Source organism: Macaca mulatta, chromosome 7 (assembly GCF_049350105.2).
Source record: "Macaca mulatta isolate MMU2019108-1 chromosome 7, T2T-MMU8v2.0, whole genome shotgun sequence".
NCBI lineage: Eukaryota > Metazoa > Chordata > Mammalia > Primates > Cercopithecidae > Macaca > Macaca mulatta.
Window position 1 is genome coordinate 5,601,832 of NC_133412.1, and position 18,492 is coordinate 5,620,323.

At 37.6% G+C, this 18,492-nt stretch overlaps 1 long non-coding RNA gene across 1 annotated transcript; it reads right to left on the reverse strand.

The window, feature by feature from the left end:
- Positions 1 to 2,309: 2,309 nt before the first annotated feature.
- On the reverse strand, positions 2,310 to 14,375 carry LOC144329823 (uncharacterized). The gene is made up of 3 exons (XR_013395464.1): positions 14,242 to 14,375; positions 12,718 to 12,830; positions 2,310 to 2,380 (listed from the first exon to the last, which is right to left on the reverse strand). It is a non-coding gene; the product is annotated as an uncharacterized LOC144329823 (long non-coding RNA).
- Positions 14,376 to 18,492: the final 4,117 nt, after the last annotated feature.

The window sequence follows — 18,492 nt, forward strand, 5'->3', positions numbered from 1 at the left end:
ACAGATTTCCTTCATATTTTACCAGAGTTTCTAATAATGATATATTTATCTGTTCTAAGACCTAATCTAGAATACCGCATTGCAATTACTGTCAGGTATATTACTTAAGACTTGGTGCATAACAGACTACTATACATCTTAGTGGTTCAAAACCACACACATATTACTCACAGTTTCTCTGGGTCTTCAGTCCAGATGTAGGTGATGGCCCAGGCTAAGGCTCAGCTGCGGAAGGGTCTCCTTCCAAGCTCATGTAACCATTCTTAGGATTAACCTCTCTGACCTCATCAAGAAGAATTCATCAGTGAATTATCATAATCATTTAAAAAAAATTAATACTAATTTATTACAAATTATTCCAAAAAAGTGGAGAAAACATGATTTCTCATTGTATACTGAGTTAGTTTACCCTGATACTGCAGCCAGACAAAGACACTTCAAATAGGGAAAATGAAGAACAATATACCTTATGAATACAGGGACAAAAATCATCAAGGAAATGTTAGTAAAACAAAGCAGAAACATGTAAAAAGTATTGTATGCTATATCAAGGGTATTTACCTCAGGAAAGCAAAATTTGGTTCAACATACAACTAGTGCTATGCACTGTATTCATATAATAAAGAACAAAAACCACATAATCATCTCAGAAGATGCATAGGCACTTGAGAATTTTCCAACTCCTTATGAGAAAAATATGCAGCAAATGACGCAGATAAGGGAACTGTCTCCCTTTTAAAGGGGATCCGTGAAAAACTAAAGTATCATCATAAGTTATCTGAAACGTTCACTAATTTCTCCAAGATTAGAAACAAGACACGGATTTCCACTCTTGACACTTGTTTTCAACATTGTACTAGAGGATACAGACATGACAGTTAGTCTAGAAACATAAATATAAGGCTTCGAGGATGGAAAGGAAGTCAAACTCTGTTGGCATATGACATGATCTTATGTATAAAACTTCTAAAGGACTCAATCAAATATGTTTAGAATTTAGAAATGAGTTCAACAAACTTGCAGTATACAAGGTGAAGATATAAAATCCTCTGAATTTCTATATGCTAGCAATTAATAATCTAAAACAAAAAACTCAGAATGTTCCATTTGAGATGACATCAAAAATAAGTTTATCAAATTAAGTATAAGATATATACACAAAAACTATAGAAAATATTTTGAAAAAAAACGGAAAAAAATTTTGACTATTCACTGCTTATAAAGGCTAATGTTGCCAGGCTGGCAATATTCTCCAAAGGGATCTATAGATTTAATGCAACCTCTATCGAAATCCCAGGTGACACTCCCTTCCTCTAAATTCACAAAGCTTATCGAAAGTTCATATATAATGCAATAGACCCAGAGTAGCCTAAATTATTTTGAGAAAGGAGAAAAAAGGTTGGCGTGGGAGATACATAATTCCTGATTTCAAAACTCACTGCAAAGTAATACTAATCAAGATTTATAGAACTGGTATAAGAATATAGATGTTGATCAATGTAATAGAATATAAGGCTCAAAAAATGAATACATACATTTATAGTGAAATAATTTTACAATGTCACCAAATAAATTATATATGGATAAATATTTCTAATAAAATATTTCTAAGCAAGTGTATATTCCATTCAAGTCGAACTCCTGCCTCACACTGAAAATGTAAGTGGCTCAAAAGGATCATATATCTATATATAATAGCTAAACAGTCCCAAAATGTAGAAAATAACACAGGAATACATCTTCGTGGTCTTAGGTTAAACAATCTTTTCTAAGATATGATGCCGAAAGCAAAAGGGAAGAAGAAGAATCAGGCATATTAAACGTCATTAGAATGTGAAACTTTTGTGATTCACACTGCACCAACAAAAATAAAGACACCCAAAGAATGGGAGCAAATATTTGCAAACAAAAGCAAATATTGGCAAATGAAACCTAATTAAACTTAAGGGCTTCTGCGCAGCAAAAGAAAACTATCTAGAGAATGAACAGACAACCTACAGAATGGGAGAAAAGTTTTGCAACCTATGCATATGACCAAAGTCTAATATGCAGGATCTATAAGGAACTTAAACAAATGTTCAAGAAAAAAAAAACAACTCCATAAAAAAAGAGGGCAAAGGACACGAACAGACACTTTCAACAGAAGATATATATGTGGCTAACAATCATATGAAGAAAAGCTCAACCTCACCGATCCTGAAAGAAATGCAATTAAAAATCACAATGTGATACCATCTAACACCAGTCAGAATGGCTATTACTAAATAGTCAAGAAATAGATACTGGCAAGGTTTGGAAAAAGCAATTACTTACACGCCGTCAATGGACGTCTAAATTAGTTCAACCATTGTGGAAGGCAGTGTGGAGACTACAAGAAGACCTAAAAACAGAAATATCATTTAACCCAGCAATCCCATTACTGAGCATATACCCAAAGAAATAAAAAGTGTCCTGTGAAGAAGACACATGCATGCATAGGTTCATTGCAGCACTATTCACAATAGTAAGAATGTGGAATCAACCTAAATGCCCATCAATGGTGGACTGCATAAAGAAAATGTGGAACATACACACCACGGAATACTATGCAGCCATAAAAAGTATCATGTCTTTAACACGAAAATGGATGGCGCTGGAGGCTATTATCCTTAGCAAACTAATGCAGGAACAGAAAACCAAATACCATGTTTTTTCTCTTATAAGTGAGAGTTAAATGACAAGAACACATAAACACACAGTGGGGAACAACACACACTGAGGTTTATCAGAGGGTGGGAGGCGAGAGAGGATCAGAAAAGATAACTAAGGGGTACTAGGCTTTAGTACATTGGTGATGAAATAATCTACAACAAACCACCATGACACAAGTTTACCTATGTAACAAATGTGCACATGTACCCTTAAACTTAAGTTAAATTAAAAAGCAAGTATTTGCAAGTTTTATAGGTGATAACGGTCTATTGTTAATAATATACAGCAACACATCTTAAGAGCTCAAAAATAAAAAGGCATATATCTCAATCAAAAATGGAAATTATTCAAATACCCAATTCTCCATAAAAGCTACAGTCATATCCGAATCACAGGAAAAGACACTCAATGCCTTCTGCCATTATGAGGCAGGAGACTGGCAAGTTGTTTTCTAGTCACAATCCTGCTGATCAAAATAAGATCTGGTCTAGACAGCATCTAGTGAAGAAACCGGCAAAAGAAGACAAAGGGATCCCTGGTTGTCCTCACTGTTCACCGGCATGAGACATTCCCTCCAGCGCATGACTGTTTACAAATTCCATGCCAACAACCAGGAATTTACCACCTCTTTCCATGGCAACAACCCAGAAGTTACTGCTCCTGTCCTGGAAAGTTCTGAATCACCTGCCATTAAGTTTCATTGGTTCACCCCTCAACTTCCATGTAATTGAAAGTATTTTACCTTAGTGGAAAGATAGTTGATAAGAGCCCATAGGTTACCAACTGACGCAACGCCTATGAGTTAGCCCTGCTCTTAATGGAGCAGTACTGTTCAATAAAAGACTGCCATCTATCACCACTGGCTTGCCCGTAAATACTTTCCTGGGCAAAGCCAAGAACCCTGCCACTTGAAGCCCCAAATTTGGGGCTCACCTGTCCTGCAACAATAGGGGATGTGAAGTCTAAAAAAACATGATATATACTCCAAAAATCTAAAAGGTATATTGCTATGTGAAAAAATACAAGTTGGAAAAGGCAAAATACTATGTAATTCTACCTATATGACTCTCTAGAAAAGGAAAAAAGTATAGTGATAGCAAAGAGTCTGGTGGTAAGGGGGGGCTTGCGAGAGAGAAAGGTGGAATCAGTGAAATACAGGAGGTTTCTTTGGGGCAGTGAAATCACTCTCTCTGATACTGTATTGGTGGATACATAATAATGTTTTCTGAATCCTGAAGAACTTTATAACACAAAGAGTGTACTAAATTATGCAAATTTAAAAACCTTACTTTGTAGGTAGAGGGTTTACAAGGAGGAATATCCCCAAAAGTAATATAACTATGTTCTGAATTTATGGAATAACCTCACTAAAGAAAGTGGGGGAAAGCAATGGGCCTAAGTAACTTGGGTAATAAGTGGACATGCCAAGGCTAAAAGCCAAAGTATTTATACCTAAGTGCTGTACTTTACTTGGTAAAATTGTTTCCCATTGGGGTATAAGTTACCTCTTCTGAAACCACTGTGCATGTATGTTCAGGCAGTATGATTACGAGACCAGCATCAAATTCTTCACAAGGAGAGTAAGAGACTACACACATCATTCATGTGGTGCTGGATTAGATCATATGGTATTGGAAACATTAGCAGAAATTACACAATTATACAGTTAGCCTGGAGTACAATTAAATACAGAGTTGCCTGGAGCACCTAGTAGTGGTTAAAGAAAATGCTGAACAACAACAAAACCAACCAACCATACAACACTGAACCTTAATTATGTGGGTATTTCAAAATTATACCAGGGACAACTAAAAAACCTTCCAATAGTCAACTATGCAACAATTTGAGCAATCAAATAAATTAGCATATGTAAAGTATAAAATTAATATCCATGTTCAGATGATATCAATAATTTATGTATAAATGAATAAATATGTAATAGAATAGACACATGTTTATGGTTGAGGGTTCAAATAAATTTGTAGACATTCTGCCAATAAGAAGGTAGATCATACATCCCCACATTTTTTTTAGTTTGAGATAGAGTGTGGAGTCTCGCTCTGTTGCACAGGCTGGAGTGCAGTGGCATGATCTCAGCTCACCTCAACCTCTGCCTTCCAGGTTCAAGTGATTCTCCTGCCTCAGCCTCCGGAGTAGCTGGGAGTACAGGCACGTGCACTGTGCCTAGCTAATTTTTGTATTTTTAGAGGTTTCGCCATGTTAGCCACGCTGGTCTCGAACTCCTGACCTCAGGTGATCCACCTGCCTCAGCCTCCCACAGTGCTGGGATTACAGGCATGAGCCATCGTGCTTGGCCCATGACTCCCCACTTCTTAAATGTGTGTTGTGTTAGTGACTTTGTTCTGAAACATTCCATGGGGAAAAGGAAAAATAATAATAATTTCACACTGTGTGATAATTTGATAAAAATGACTTCATCTAGTTGATTAAATTAACATTAATAATGATAAAGCCTGTTGAGAGCCTGTGTCCTTGGTATGATGTGAGGAGAATGGCACCTTTCCTCTGTCATCTTCCTCTCCCAAACCCACAAATCTAGTCTTATCATGAAAAAAACCTCAGAGAAATCCCACATTAGGAATGTCAATGTAATCAAAAACTGGAAAATTCTAAGAAACTGTGACAGTCAGAGAAGTCTAAGGAGACATGATACCCAACCGTGCTGAGGTATCCTGGGTGAGATCCTGGAACAGAAATTAAAAATTAAGTGAAACATAAGAAAATCTGAATCAAGTATGAAGAGTAGTTAATGATAATGTTTAAAATTGGTTAATTCTGACAAATGTCCTACATTAAGAAGTTAATAAAAAGAACAACTGTAGTGGGATATATGGAAAATCTATATACTACATTTAAAACAATTCTGTAAACCCCAAACGATTCTTAAATGTATAAGGCTTCTTTTTATTTAAAGTCACTGCTGACCTTATAAAATAGAACATGAGCAATGTGTTCATGGCCGTTAATGGATCTCCTTAGCTTAATCATCTTCCTTAATCCCCTAAGGTCGCCATGACTGTGAAATTATTTGCTACCCTCTAATTTGTGTTTGTTATATTTATCTCTGTTTATATTTCTAACATCCATAATGTTTAGTTCTTCTTGTCTGCAAACTTAGATGACAGGTGTTTAATGTATACATGTCCCTAGTTTAATCATGACAAATCATGAGACAAATCCATATTGTGGGACATCTTACAAAATACAAAATATCTGACCTGTACATTTGAAAAGGGTCAAGGTCAAGAAAAATAAGTGGAGACTATGAAACTTGCAGATTGGAGAAGACCGAATGTGTCAGTTAGACCCTACAACGGTGCCCAGTGATCCCCACCTGCAAGAAATACCTTTGCTTTGTTGAGTTGCTTCCTCATGTCTCATGTGACCAGCACATGTGAACTCAACTTTTTGCCAACTCGGAGCTCTCCTAGACAGTGGCTACCTTGGTGGAAATGGAGTGGACACAGGTTCGACAAGTGCCATAAGGGTGTCTGACAGTGTAAACAAATATCCTGTGAGAAGGATGCTGCGTCAAAGACTTATGCTTCGGGGTATCCAACAGGATAAATAAGTATCCCATTGAGAGGCACACTGTAAACATCCAGGACCCAGTTTCCAGCAGAGTGCTGCTCTCTGAAGGCAGAAAATTCTGTTATCTTGAGACTTTTTGCCTTAATCTTAGAAATATAAGCAGAGATTATTCTAAGTTGCTTTCCAAATCTGATTCTTCATCCAGATCAACAACATACTTATCTCTTTCTCCCTCTCCTTTTATCCTTCATATCCCATAAATGAGGATCACGTGAATCTCACTGTAAGCAGGGAATGGAGATGCACGTGCATTGCAGTTTTCATGGAATGCTTTGCTCTGACCACTTGTTACTCTTGTCAGCTCCACTTGTTGATACTTAGAAAATGAAACAGGTTTTGGTGTTCCCCAAAGAGTGCACTGAATGAACAAGAAACTCACATAGCGTATAATTTAGAATATGTAGAGCATATTTGCACTGAGAGTTTCAGCTTCTACTAGGGCTCAATTGAGTGAACAGGAAGCCCTAATCTCCAGTAGAGGAATCATACACCCTTTATTCAGACTAGAGGGCGGAGACAGCGTTGGGTTCTTGCCTAAGGACATGGTCAGATGATGGGGTGTTTTCAGTGGCACCTTTCTGAGAATTCTGGTGGCCAATCCAGACTCAATACAAATCATATTTTCCACACTATCATAGTAATGTTTGCCAGCTTAGTGCTCAGCACTGTGTCCTCTGTGCCTCGGACATCATGGTAGCAGAGTTTCAAGTCTATCACTTTTCCAGTCTTAACCCTGAGCACTCAGAGTTCATCGACCCTCTTGCCACCTAGAGATGAGTCTGTCCTTCTACAATCTACTTCTCTCTCCTTCCTGGTCTGCCACTTGGTGATTTTTTTTTTCCCTCAAGAATTTAGTCATGGATGATCTTCACAGTACACATCATAATAGACCAGATGTGTGCATTGAAATGAAGAAGAAAATGGGATTGTACAAGTTACTTACTTTATAGAAACTCCTGTTATAATAAAAAGAGCAAATCTCCATGACTTAAGATCACCAATTTAAATGAAACTGTCCTTTCCTATGGGGTGAATTGTAAGATTAGAGGCTTAAGAAGGTTTACTGAATTATAAATGCCCCAAATAATAGCACCTGAATTACTGCTACAATCTTCTGAGAAGTGAGAAATACGGTCAAGGTCAGCTGCGTCTCTCACTCTAGGTATCCAGGACCCAGGAGTTTGTTTTCTCGCTGAAGCTATGAATATGGTATGGAGAATGTAGCCCGTGATCATGGTCTGAAAATGCAAGAGTCTTGACTTTGCAGATGTCCTTGGGAGTGTACTATGCAGTGCCATGGCTTAGTATGCTTTGTGGGCATGGCTTCCGGAACATCCCTGGTGCTCCTCCATAAAGTGGTGTGGTCTGTGAACAGGGAGCTGTGTTGGGGAAGAGGGGACAGTCCCCTTGCTGTGGGGTTCTTTGTTTAGCCAGCACATCTGCAGTCAGCACTCAGCTTGTGTCCATCTCTTAGATCACAGGAAGGTGGGCTGGGGTATGTTGTACTTGCTGTTCGTTCCTTTTTTCTATTAGGCTATTTCCACCTCTTCACAACACACTCTGTATCACTAACATGCCTCACCTTCATACATCTGATGTCTAAAGGTTCATTTCCACATCTTTTTGAGCAGGAATTAATCTACAGCTCCATGATTATAAACTTCTCTCATATCTAGTTAACTTTCTTCCATGATAATGTCTACTCTGTGGCTTTTGGGCTTGTCACTTGAAATGATTTCATTGTGTCCCCACCCAAATCTCACCTGAAATTGTAATAATCCCCATATGTCAAGGGCAGGGCCAGGTAAAGAAAATGGAATCATGGGAACAGTTTTCCCCATACTCTTCTCATGGTAGTAAATAAGTCTCACAAGATTTGATGGTTTTATAAATGGGAGTTCCCTTGCACAAGTTCTCCTGTCTGCCATTATGTAGGATGTGACTTTCCTTCTCATTCACCTTCTGCCATGATGGTGAGGCCTCCCCGACCATGTGAAACTGTGAGCCAATTAAACCTCTTTCCTTTATAATATACATTACCCAGTCTTAGGTATGTCTTTATCAGCTTCATGAGAACACACTAATATACCAAAGGACAATATAGATCCATGACGTGAGTGTCAAGAGAATGTGTGGTCCCATAAATTTGTGATGGAGTCTGCATTATGAAGAAAACTGAATTATCACAGTGTTTTCTCAAAGGCTTAAGGCATCGTATTCTTGCAAAACTTGGGAAAAAAAGGAATCTGTACTAAGAAAACACGCTTAATGCAGAAATATATATGTTCCCCATCACTGGTGTTTCTCAGTCTTCTCTTCTAATGCCTGGAAGTCATGTCTTCTAAAATGTCTTTATACTGAGATCCTACAAAGACACTGCCAGAAAGTGCCTGCAAACAGGGCCTTCTAACATATGTGAGAAAGGTATCTTTCCTTGGAAAAGTGGTTACAAACACAGGAATTGGTAACTGGATAATGGTGTGATTGGAAGAAGAAAATGGATGAGTGTCCCTGAAGCCTGACGATGTCTTTCTGAAGCAGGTGCCCTGCGTAGGAATGGGGCATAATAAGGCAAGCTACTTTGCCATAGTCTCCCTACATCTCCATTCATCCTCTGATCTGTGGCTTTACTGTGGTTTAAATCTGTCTCTGTTATTGTTGTTTTATTTTTTGGTACCTGAATATTACATTTTAAGAAATGCTTTCATCATAATTTTAGTTTTACAGAAAGTAGTAAAAATAATAGAGTTTCATATATCCTACAGCTTCCTGAAATGTGAACACCTTATATCACCATAGCATATTTATGAAAACTCAGAAATTGACGGTGGTACAAAACTATTAACTGAAATAGATTTTCTTCATATTTTACCAGGTTTTCCACTAATGTCATTTTTCTGTTCAAGGATCTAATAGAAGATACCACATTATATTTACTATCAGGCATATTACCGATTGATCGTTGTATAACATAGTACTACACAGTTCAGACTTTCAAACCCAGCCCTACATAGTACTTACAGTTTCTCTGGGTCAGATACGTGGCAGAGAGTTCAAGGGAAGGCTCACCTGGGGAAGGATCCCCTTCCAAGCTCCTAGAATTCTTGTAAGGATTCAATTTCTGTCCAGGTCAAGATGACTTCACTGGTGTGTTATTCAAAGCCTTTCAGCATTAATAACAATCAATAAAATCAGACGAGTAGAGAACTTTTCCCAATGCACTGTATGAAGCCAGTGTTCCCTGACACCACAGCTAGACAAAGACATTTCCAGAAAGGAAAATTACAGACTAATATGAACTAGGTAAAAAGTATCAAGGAAGTACTATCAAAATTAACTAGTAACATATAAAAAGGATTATACACCAGGAGCAAAACTATTTATCCTTGCAATGTAAGTTTGGTTAAACATACAAAACAACTGGTGTTATAAACTATAGTAATAGAATTTTTTAAAAAGACTCATGGTCACCTCTAAAGATGCAGAAAAGGTATTTGACAAATTCCAAACCCATTCATGGTAAAAGCTCTGGGAAAGTTAGGCATAGAAGAAAACTTACTAAACCTACAAAGAGCATCCACGGAAAACTCACATAACGTAAGGAAAGACATACAAGCCAACAGAATGGAGTTGAGCACGCCAAAATCCATCTTTATATATAGGCCAAACTTATTTTCAAGGTTGAAAATTTGATTCAAGAGGAAAAAATAGTTTCTCAACAAATGCTGCTGGGAGAAAGGGATATCCACATGGAAGTTTAACTCTTTCCTGTACCATATATGTATTTGACTCAAAATAGAATACGTGGCTAACTGTAAGAGCTAATACTAAAAATCCCACAGAAGAGAACACAGGAATAGATTTTCATGGCCTTATGTGAAACAATGGATTCTAACACGTGACACAAAAGTGCAAGTGACAGAAAAAAAAATAGATGCATTGAACTACTCTGGGGCCAAACCCTACCTCAAGTATACCCCTTGTCAGCAGGAAGAATGGTCTTTGGCCTTTTCCCAAGTCTGTACCTCACACCTTAAGAATAAGATGCAATGAAACTCAGAAGGGGAAATTGAAATCTCGTTTGCAAAAACAGTAATTGAGAAAATTATGACAGGGAGAGAGATAATGACCTAAGTGACTTCATCTTGCATTCAACCTCCAAGCAGCCCTTGTTTATTCCTGGGCAAAAACAAAACCCACTTTGGAAGAAATTTACTTTGTAGCTTAATTTTGAAACAAAGATAATAACAGCTCCTCCCTGAAACAAAACCACTCATTGTTTGGGGACCACAATCACCTTTGTAAAACTAACAAATTAACCACCGTATGAGAAAGCATGGCTCCGTAGTCATACAATCAGAGGCCACAAGATTAATTAACTCCCCAATGGCTCCTATACATAACATTACTATTGTAAAACCTAAGGTTGGTGTTTGAGGTATTTCTCATAACTTGCATTCTGACAGATCAGTGGGTGCCACCCAAACCAGTAAACTGGCTCATCTGGATATGTGGCCCCCACCCAGGAGCTGAGTCAGCAAAGAAGATGGCTTTGACTTCCTAAGAGTTCAACCCTGACCCAACCAATCAGCATGTCCCTTTCTCTAACCCTCTGCCCACAAAACTATCTATAAAAACTCCAGCCTCTGAGTATTTGGAGAAGCAGTTTTGAGTAATATGAAAACTCTGCTCTCTCTTTTAGCTGGCTCTACATGTATAAAATTTTCTCTATAGTAATTCCTTTATCTTGGTAAAGTGGCTCTATCTGGGCAGCAGCCAACATGAACCCAGTGGGCATTAACAACCCAACTGCTGAGTTTTGTCTCAAGAAAACTTGTTTTGATTTCATGGGCTGACAGAGGAGACTTTAGATTTTAGAACTTTCTGTTGGTGCTGGAACAATTTAAGCCTTGGAAGTATAGGAATGAAATAAAACTTTTGTGACAGGTGTGATTTTTAGAGAGTCAGAAGTGCAGTGCTAGGGCTGGAATATTGCTTCCTTTCCAAATTTATGCTGAAATTTCATCCCTAACATGGCAGTGTTGAATTGTGAGGCCTTTAAAAGGTGATTGGATCATGAAGAGTTTGACCCCATCAGTGAATTAATCCCTTCATGGGTCAATACATTAATATTTAAAGATTAATAGTCTATTATGAGAGAAGAGTGGCTTATAAGAAGGGAGACATGATCTTGCGTGTCAGCAAGCGCTACTCCATTGCCATATGATACCCTGTAGACTTCAGAACTCTTCAGAGAGTCCCAACCAGCAACAGGATCTCGCCACATACAACCTGTCACCCTTGGACTTTTCAGTCTCCATAACTGTATGAAATACATGTGTTTTCTTTATCAACTACCCAGTTTCAGGTATTCTGTTATCAGTAACAGAAAATGGACTAAAACAAAGTCTTAGTATTACTATTCCCTGTTATTAAGTTCAATGGATTATTACAACTATTCCAGACAAGAATACAACTGTTCCAGATGTTTCAGGAATGAAGGTTTGCATCACCCTGCCAGGTAGAGACCCAGGACCAGCAAAGTGGCTTGCTGAAGACAAAGAGAATACACAATGAGTAGCAGTAGAAGGGAGTTATAAATACCAGACAGGGCCAGGCACAGTGGCTCACGCCTGTAATCCCAGCACTTTGGGAGGCCGAGGCGGATGGATCACATGGTCAAGAGATTGAGACCATCCTGGCTAACACGGTGAAATCCCATCTCTACTAAAAATACAAAAAATTAGCTGGGTGTGATGGCAGATGCCTGTGGTCCCAGCTACTCAGCAGGCTTAGGCAGAAGAATGGTGTGAACCAGGGAGGCGGAGTTTGCAGTGAGCCAAGATCACGTCACTGCATTCCAGTCTGGGAGACAGAGTGAGATTCTGTGTCAAAAAATAAAAAATAAAAAATAAAATCAAATAAATACATACATACATACCAGACAGGACCAGGTGACCAGTTACAGAAACAAGGATTAAAATTGTCACTAGTATTTCCTACCTACTTTGTTGAGAATACATTTGCATCCATGTTTTCTTAATCCAGTCTGTCACTGATGGACATTTGGGTTGATTCCAAGTCTTTGCTATTGTGAATAGTGCCACAATAAACATACGTCTGCATGTGTCTTTATAGCAGCATGATTTATAATCCTTTGGGTATATACCCAGTAATGGGATGGCTGGGTCATATGGTACATCTAGTTCTAGATCCTTGAGGAATTGCCATACTGAATCATCATTCTTAGCAAACTATCACAAGAACAGAAAACCAAACACCGCATGTTCTCACTCATAGGTGGGAACTGAACAATGAGATCACTTGGACTCAGGAAGGGGAAAATCACACACCGGGGCCTATCATGGGGAGGGGGGATGGGGGAGGGGGGAGGGATTGCATTGGGAGTCATACCTGATGTAAATGATGAGTTGATGGGTGCTGACGAGTTGATGGGTGCAGCTCAGCAACATGGCACAAGTATACATATGTAACAAACCTGCACGTTATGCATATGTACCCTAGAACTTAAAGTATAATAATAATAAAAAAAAAAGAAAGAAAAAAAGAAAAAAAATATGGATTCAGACATATGCATAATACAAGCATAAAAACACAGAAAAAAAAAGAATACATTTGCATGTTATATATCAATATACTAGGCAAATAACATTGTTTTTATTTCTCTCTTATTCTTTTATCACAAAACACAAAATGTGTTAACTTGATACTACAGTTAAGTGTTAGGAATTTCACATACTTGTATTGAAGTTATGGGGTATCAGGAGAAGAGTAAACATCACCCACAAACTTCCACTGCTCTTAAGACAAATAGTATAGTGTGTTTCGGTTGCACACAGGATGGTTGCATCATGTTAGGTAGAACTATTGCCTTGTTATTGTCTGTATCTAAAGATTAGTTATGGCTTAAGGTGATACATATAGGTGCCAACTAGAAAGGTGCTGGACTTGTCATGGTTAATTTAAGGTGCTGACTGGATTAAAGAATACCTAGAGAATTGGTAAAGCATTACTTCTGGGTGTGTCCGCCAGGGTGTTTCCAGAGGAGGTTGGTATGAGTCAGGGAATTTAGTGGGAAAAACCCACCCTCAATGAGGAAAGGCAGCATACAATCTCCTTGGGGACCAAATAAAACCAAAAACGAAAAAAAATTTAAAAAGTTTTCCGGTCTCTCTCCAGGAGAAAGTATACTCCGTTTCCTGCTCTTGGAAAATAAATCTCCATAATCTATGACCTTGAAACTCCAGAACTTATACCAGTAAATGCCCTGGATTCTCAGGCCATTGGTCCCAAACTGAGAATTACACCAAGAGCTTCCCTGGTTCTGAAGATTTCAGCTTTAGACTGAGCCATCACGCTACAGCATCCAAGGTCCTTAAACTCGCAGATGGCTGTCTCGGGAATTCTCCGACTCTACAATGTTACACGAGTAAATCCCAAAACAAAATGCCATTCATCTAACTATTGTCTATCTATCAACTCTCCAACTACGTATCTGTCTACCTACCTATCTACCTCCCTGTAGTTCTGTCTCGCTGGAAAAAAAACCTGACAAATACACCCATAAAGACTTCAGCCAAATGGCACAATAGTATGTCTTTCCCTAGTGGCTCCTCCACCACCCCTGCTGCTTATGAGTTTGTGGCCTGGAGAGCTCTTCCCTTTTCATTGGCACTTCAAAGAATGCTGGCCTCTTCTTACTGTGATTGGTTAGTAATACATTACTAATGCCATTACACACATTGTGTTGAGTTGCCTCCTCTGTATTTCACTTGACGAACACACATGGACATCACTTTTCTCCTACTTAGCACTCTCCTAAAGCGTGGTTACCTTGGTAGAAATAAACTAGACACAGGTAAGACAGGATCCACAGAGTGTCTTACAGTATAAACAAGTACTCTTTGAGAAAGATACCTGGATGTAAGCTGGACAGTTCGGCTTCAGGCCATCGATCAGGATAAGCAAGCGTCCCATGAAAGGCACAGCCAGTACCAAACGCTAAGTCGTACTGGGCAAGGCTATAGGTTATAGCCACTGTCCAGAGAGGCCTTAACAGCAAACAGAAGTAAAAATAAAACACATACTGTGTGATAATTTTACAAACTATAGTTCCAGGAATCCTTGAGAGGGAAAGTAAAAATGGCAAAGCATTATTTGAAAGTTTGCGCTGGAGTCGTAGCTTTCCAAAGATAAAGAAAAATCTCAGGCCTGGTGCAGTGGCTCATCACGTCTGTAATCCCAGCACTTTGGGAGGCCGAGGCAGGTGGACCATGAGGTCAGGAGATCGAGACCATCCTGGCTAACACGGTGAAACCCCGTTTCTACCAAAACCAAAAAAATTAGCCGGGCGTGGTGGCAGGCACCTGTAGACCCAGCTAATCGGGAGGCTGAGGCAGGAGAATGGCGGTAGACTGAGGCAGGAGAATGGCATGAACCTGGGAGGTGGAGCTTCCAGTGAGCTGAGATCACGCCACTGCACTCTAGCCTGGGTGACAGAGTGAGACTCCAACTCAAAAAACAAAAACAACAAGAAAAAAACTCTATCTAGAGGATTTGAGCCCTAATAATAGAAACACAAACAATGATTTAACTTATTTATGTATTTATTAAATTTATTTATTTAATGGGGTTTCACTATGTTGCCCAGGCTGGAGTGCATGGTTATTCACTGGCACAATCATAGCACACTACACAGCCTCAGACTCCTGGTATCACATGATCATCCTAACAACCCTCCCTAGCAGCTGGGACTGACTACAGGGGTGTGCCACCACTCTTGCACAGATACAATTTTTAAATCAAGAAAGTAGCATTTCTTTTTCTTCTTTCCCATAGTCATTCTAATCATGTGAAGAATGATCATACAAATCATTTTATGATTAGTAACTGAATATGTAGATGCATTATGGTTTCCATACAATCTTTTATGCTGTCCACTACTTACTTGGATCAACTTTAGTTTTGGATACTTGAGAAGAAGAATGGGCTTTAGTGTTCCCTGAAGAATAGAGTGAGTAAAATAGAAACTCATCTCATTTATATTTTCTAATGTTATTGCATTTGTACCATGAGTTTTAGGTTCCATGAAGGCTTCATTAACAGGAAGACCTGACCTCAAATATATGAGCCATGTCTACACTTCTATTTATTTTGAAATAATTTTAGATTAAAGAGAGTTGTCAAAATCTTACAAAAAGTGGATATACCCTTCAATTTCCTGCAACATTAATATCATACACATAACCAGACTATCTGTGAAAACTCACAAACTGACAAAGGCACAAAACTATTAACTAAAGTGCTGACTGTCTTCACATTTTACTTGAAGTGGGTTACTTAGTTTTTCTACAGAATGATCGTTAATGTAAAAATCACAATGAGTTTGAAAAGGTTATTTATGAAACAAACCAGAAAGGAAGCAGTAAATGGTGAAGAGAGATGTGAAGAAAGATATAGAAAAGAACATGTAGTTTTGGTAAGGAAGGTTATCAAGAAAAAAGAGTAATTTTATACGAGAAAGAATCTTGCATGGTAAATTATTCTCCCAAAGGAAAATGACTGGTTATTTAAGAAACAGGTTCTTATTACAAGGTTAATCTAGAAAAAGAAAATCGAAAAAAAATTTTAAAAAGGAACAGGTACCAGTGGACAAGTATACAGTCCAACCATGTGACAGATGGTCTGTGTAAGTCATGATAAGGCTTGTGAAGGGGAATTTATAAAAGGAATTTTGTATGTAATGAAGTTAGGTATAATTAAAAAGGAATTGTTTATAATAGTCTTTCTAAAGAATGGTCCCCTATATTAAACCAATATTTTCTTAAGGTATCAATTTGCTCTTAATAAAATGACAAGAAAGTTTGATTTTCTATTCCATAATCGATTTCTTTGGAAAACTTCTGAGATTCATATCTCAACTCTTCAATTGTTGTCTTGCTGCTATCAGCTTTTTCTCCCTTTGACGTGCCCTGGGATAACTCTATCCTTCAGCTTCCTGTCAGCTCCTGTAACTTTTCTTAGTTCTAAATGTTGTGGCCTGATGCTGAAATATTTTATCTTAGAGGTCTATAAAACCAGTGTTTTCCTCCAGGATAACTTGATTCTATAATTTTGGGGTTCTTTTTTGTGTGTGTGTGTCTAAATTTTCACTGTCAGGAAAGTTACCATGCAGCTACTAAGAGTCATCTATTCCCTAGTTCTACTCATATCCGTGTACACACTCTTCCCATGTTTGACTAAATTCAAGCACTTTTTATTATAAGTTGTACTTCCAGATCATCTCAACGGGCTTTCCCCTAAGGAGAGGCAGTCGCACTAAAAAGGGTTTTCCTTTGACTTTTTGGTAACTGCCTTAAGAAACAAGAGTTTACATTTCATCAAGATAGTTCCTATATTGCCCTTATAAAGTGTTTAATTGGTTTTTAAAAACCTATGAAATTTGAAAGGCGTAAGGTTTTTACACATGTGTAACTTTCTGTATTGCCTTTAAAGTCTGTCAATGATCACTTTGGTTAAAGGAATAACTATTGATTTACAAGGACCTGTAGTTTGGTTTTGATCAAATATTTTAAGCTTTCTAACATCTTTGACAGACATCTCCAAAATTGAATTCTAAATTAAGTCTCTGACTTATTGCTGGGGCTTATCAAAGCTAAAAAAATTAATCACTGTGAGGTGTATCACCACCTCCAACACACTGAAAAACTTCTTATCAGGTGCTATTAACTAATCTTTGTGGTGTTAAGGTACAAGGAATTGACTTCTGGATACATGTAGCTCCTCTAAAGAAGACAGACTCCTGCCAGCATCTAATATCAACCTCAAGCTAAACAATCTGCAAATCTCCAAATTGAAGAGTGTCTGCCTTTCCTGGCCATCCTGACTGAAACCCCCACATTTTTCCTTGCTTTAAATAAAATATAAATTATCTATTTTATTTCACCTAAGATTTATCCCTTTAAAATAAAAATTTGGAACTGCCTGGTTAAAAACTGTTTGGGGCAGGGAACAGGTAATCAAGAGACTGATGATCTAAAATGAAAAAGAAAAACTTAAAAACTGACAAATGACGAATTCATATAACATTACAACATCTGCTTCTCTATGTCTGTGTATTTATATGCTTCATATATATAATATTTTGCTAACAAACTATATAAGAGAGCTCTAATTAATTGGCATATATATGCACTTAAATAAAATATTTTATCAAAAAAATTAACTACAATGCTTTGTAGTTCACATGACTCTAATAATCTTTGAATAATAAAGATAGCTCTAAAGATTATGGGTACAATAACATTATTTCTTCAACATTTAGATATTTGGTCTAAATTAGGCAGGTCAGATATTCTCTTTGCTGTTTTAAGGTTATAAATATCTGTGACTTTTTGTAATTGTCCAACCTGCCTGCATTAGAGCCAGTAGCTTCTAGGTAAAGCCTGGGGACATGTTGAGTTAGCCATGCCCCCTAGCTATGTTGGAAAGAGTCAGACATTATCTTCATTTCTGTCCTGTGTCCTACGCTCTGCACTTGGTATGAAATTAAAACTGCTTTCACTAAAAATAAAAGTTGTGAAGATTTAACACTGTAACACGTGTGATACTACTGAGAAAACATTTACATTCAAGGCATATAAAAATTATAAAATGTCTTTTCATAAAAAAATTATAAAGACCTAAAGATACGATTTTTGTTTTAAAAAGTAATCTTGTCTAAATTAGAGGTTTTAAAATTTGTCTTAAGTTAAAAAAATAATAGGACAAAACGTAAGGTTTAAGCAAGTCATAAAAGGTTTGTAGAAGATTGGTCTTGTAATGAAAGTTCGGTTTGTGAGTGTGAGTAGCTTGCCAAAACTTGAAGCAGGTTACTTAGTTTTTCTACAGAATGATCATTAATGTAAAAATCACAATCACACAGGCCCAGAATCTGCACGCTTATGTGCGATAAACAGAGTTTTCATTGACCATTAATCAGTTGTTTAGTACAAAGTTGTAAACAGTTAGAGTCAAACTGATTTAGATTCGATAGGTTTGTTTATAAGGTTTTATGTAAAAATTGGGTTGACATTAATAAAACACTAATGCAAATGTAAAATTTGGTCTTCTCTTTAAACAAGATTTCTGTATAATACTGAGAGATAATAAAGTATTTTTTATTTGTCT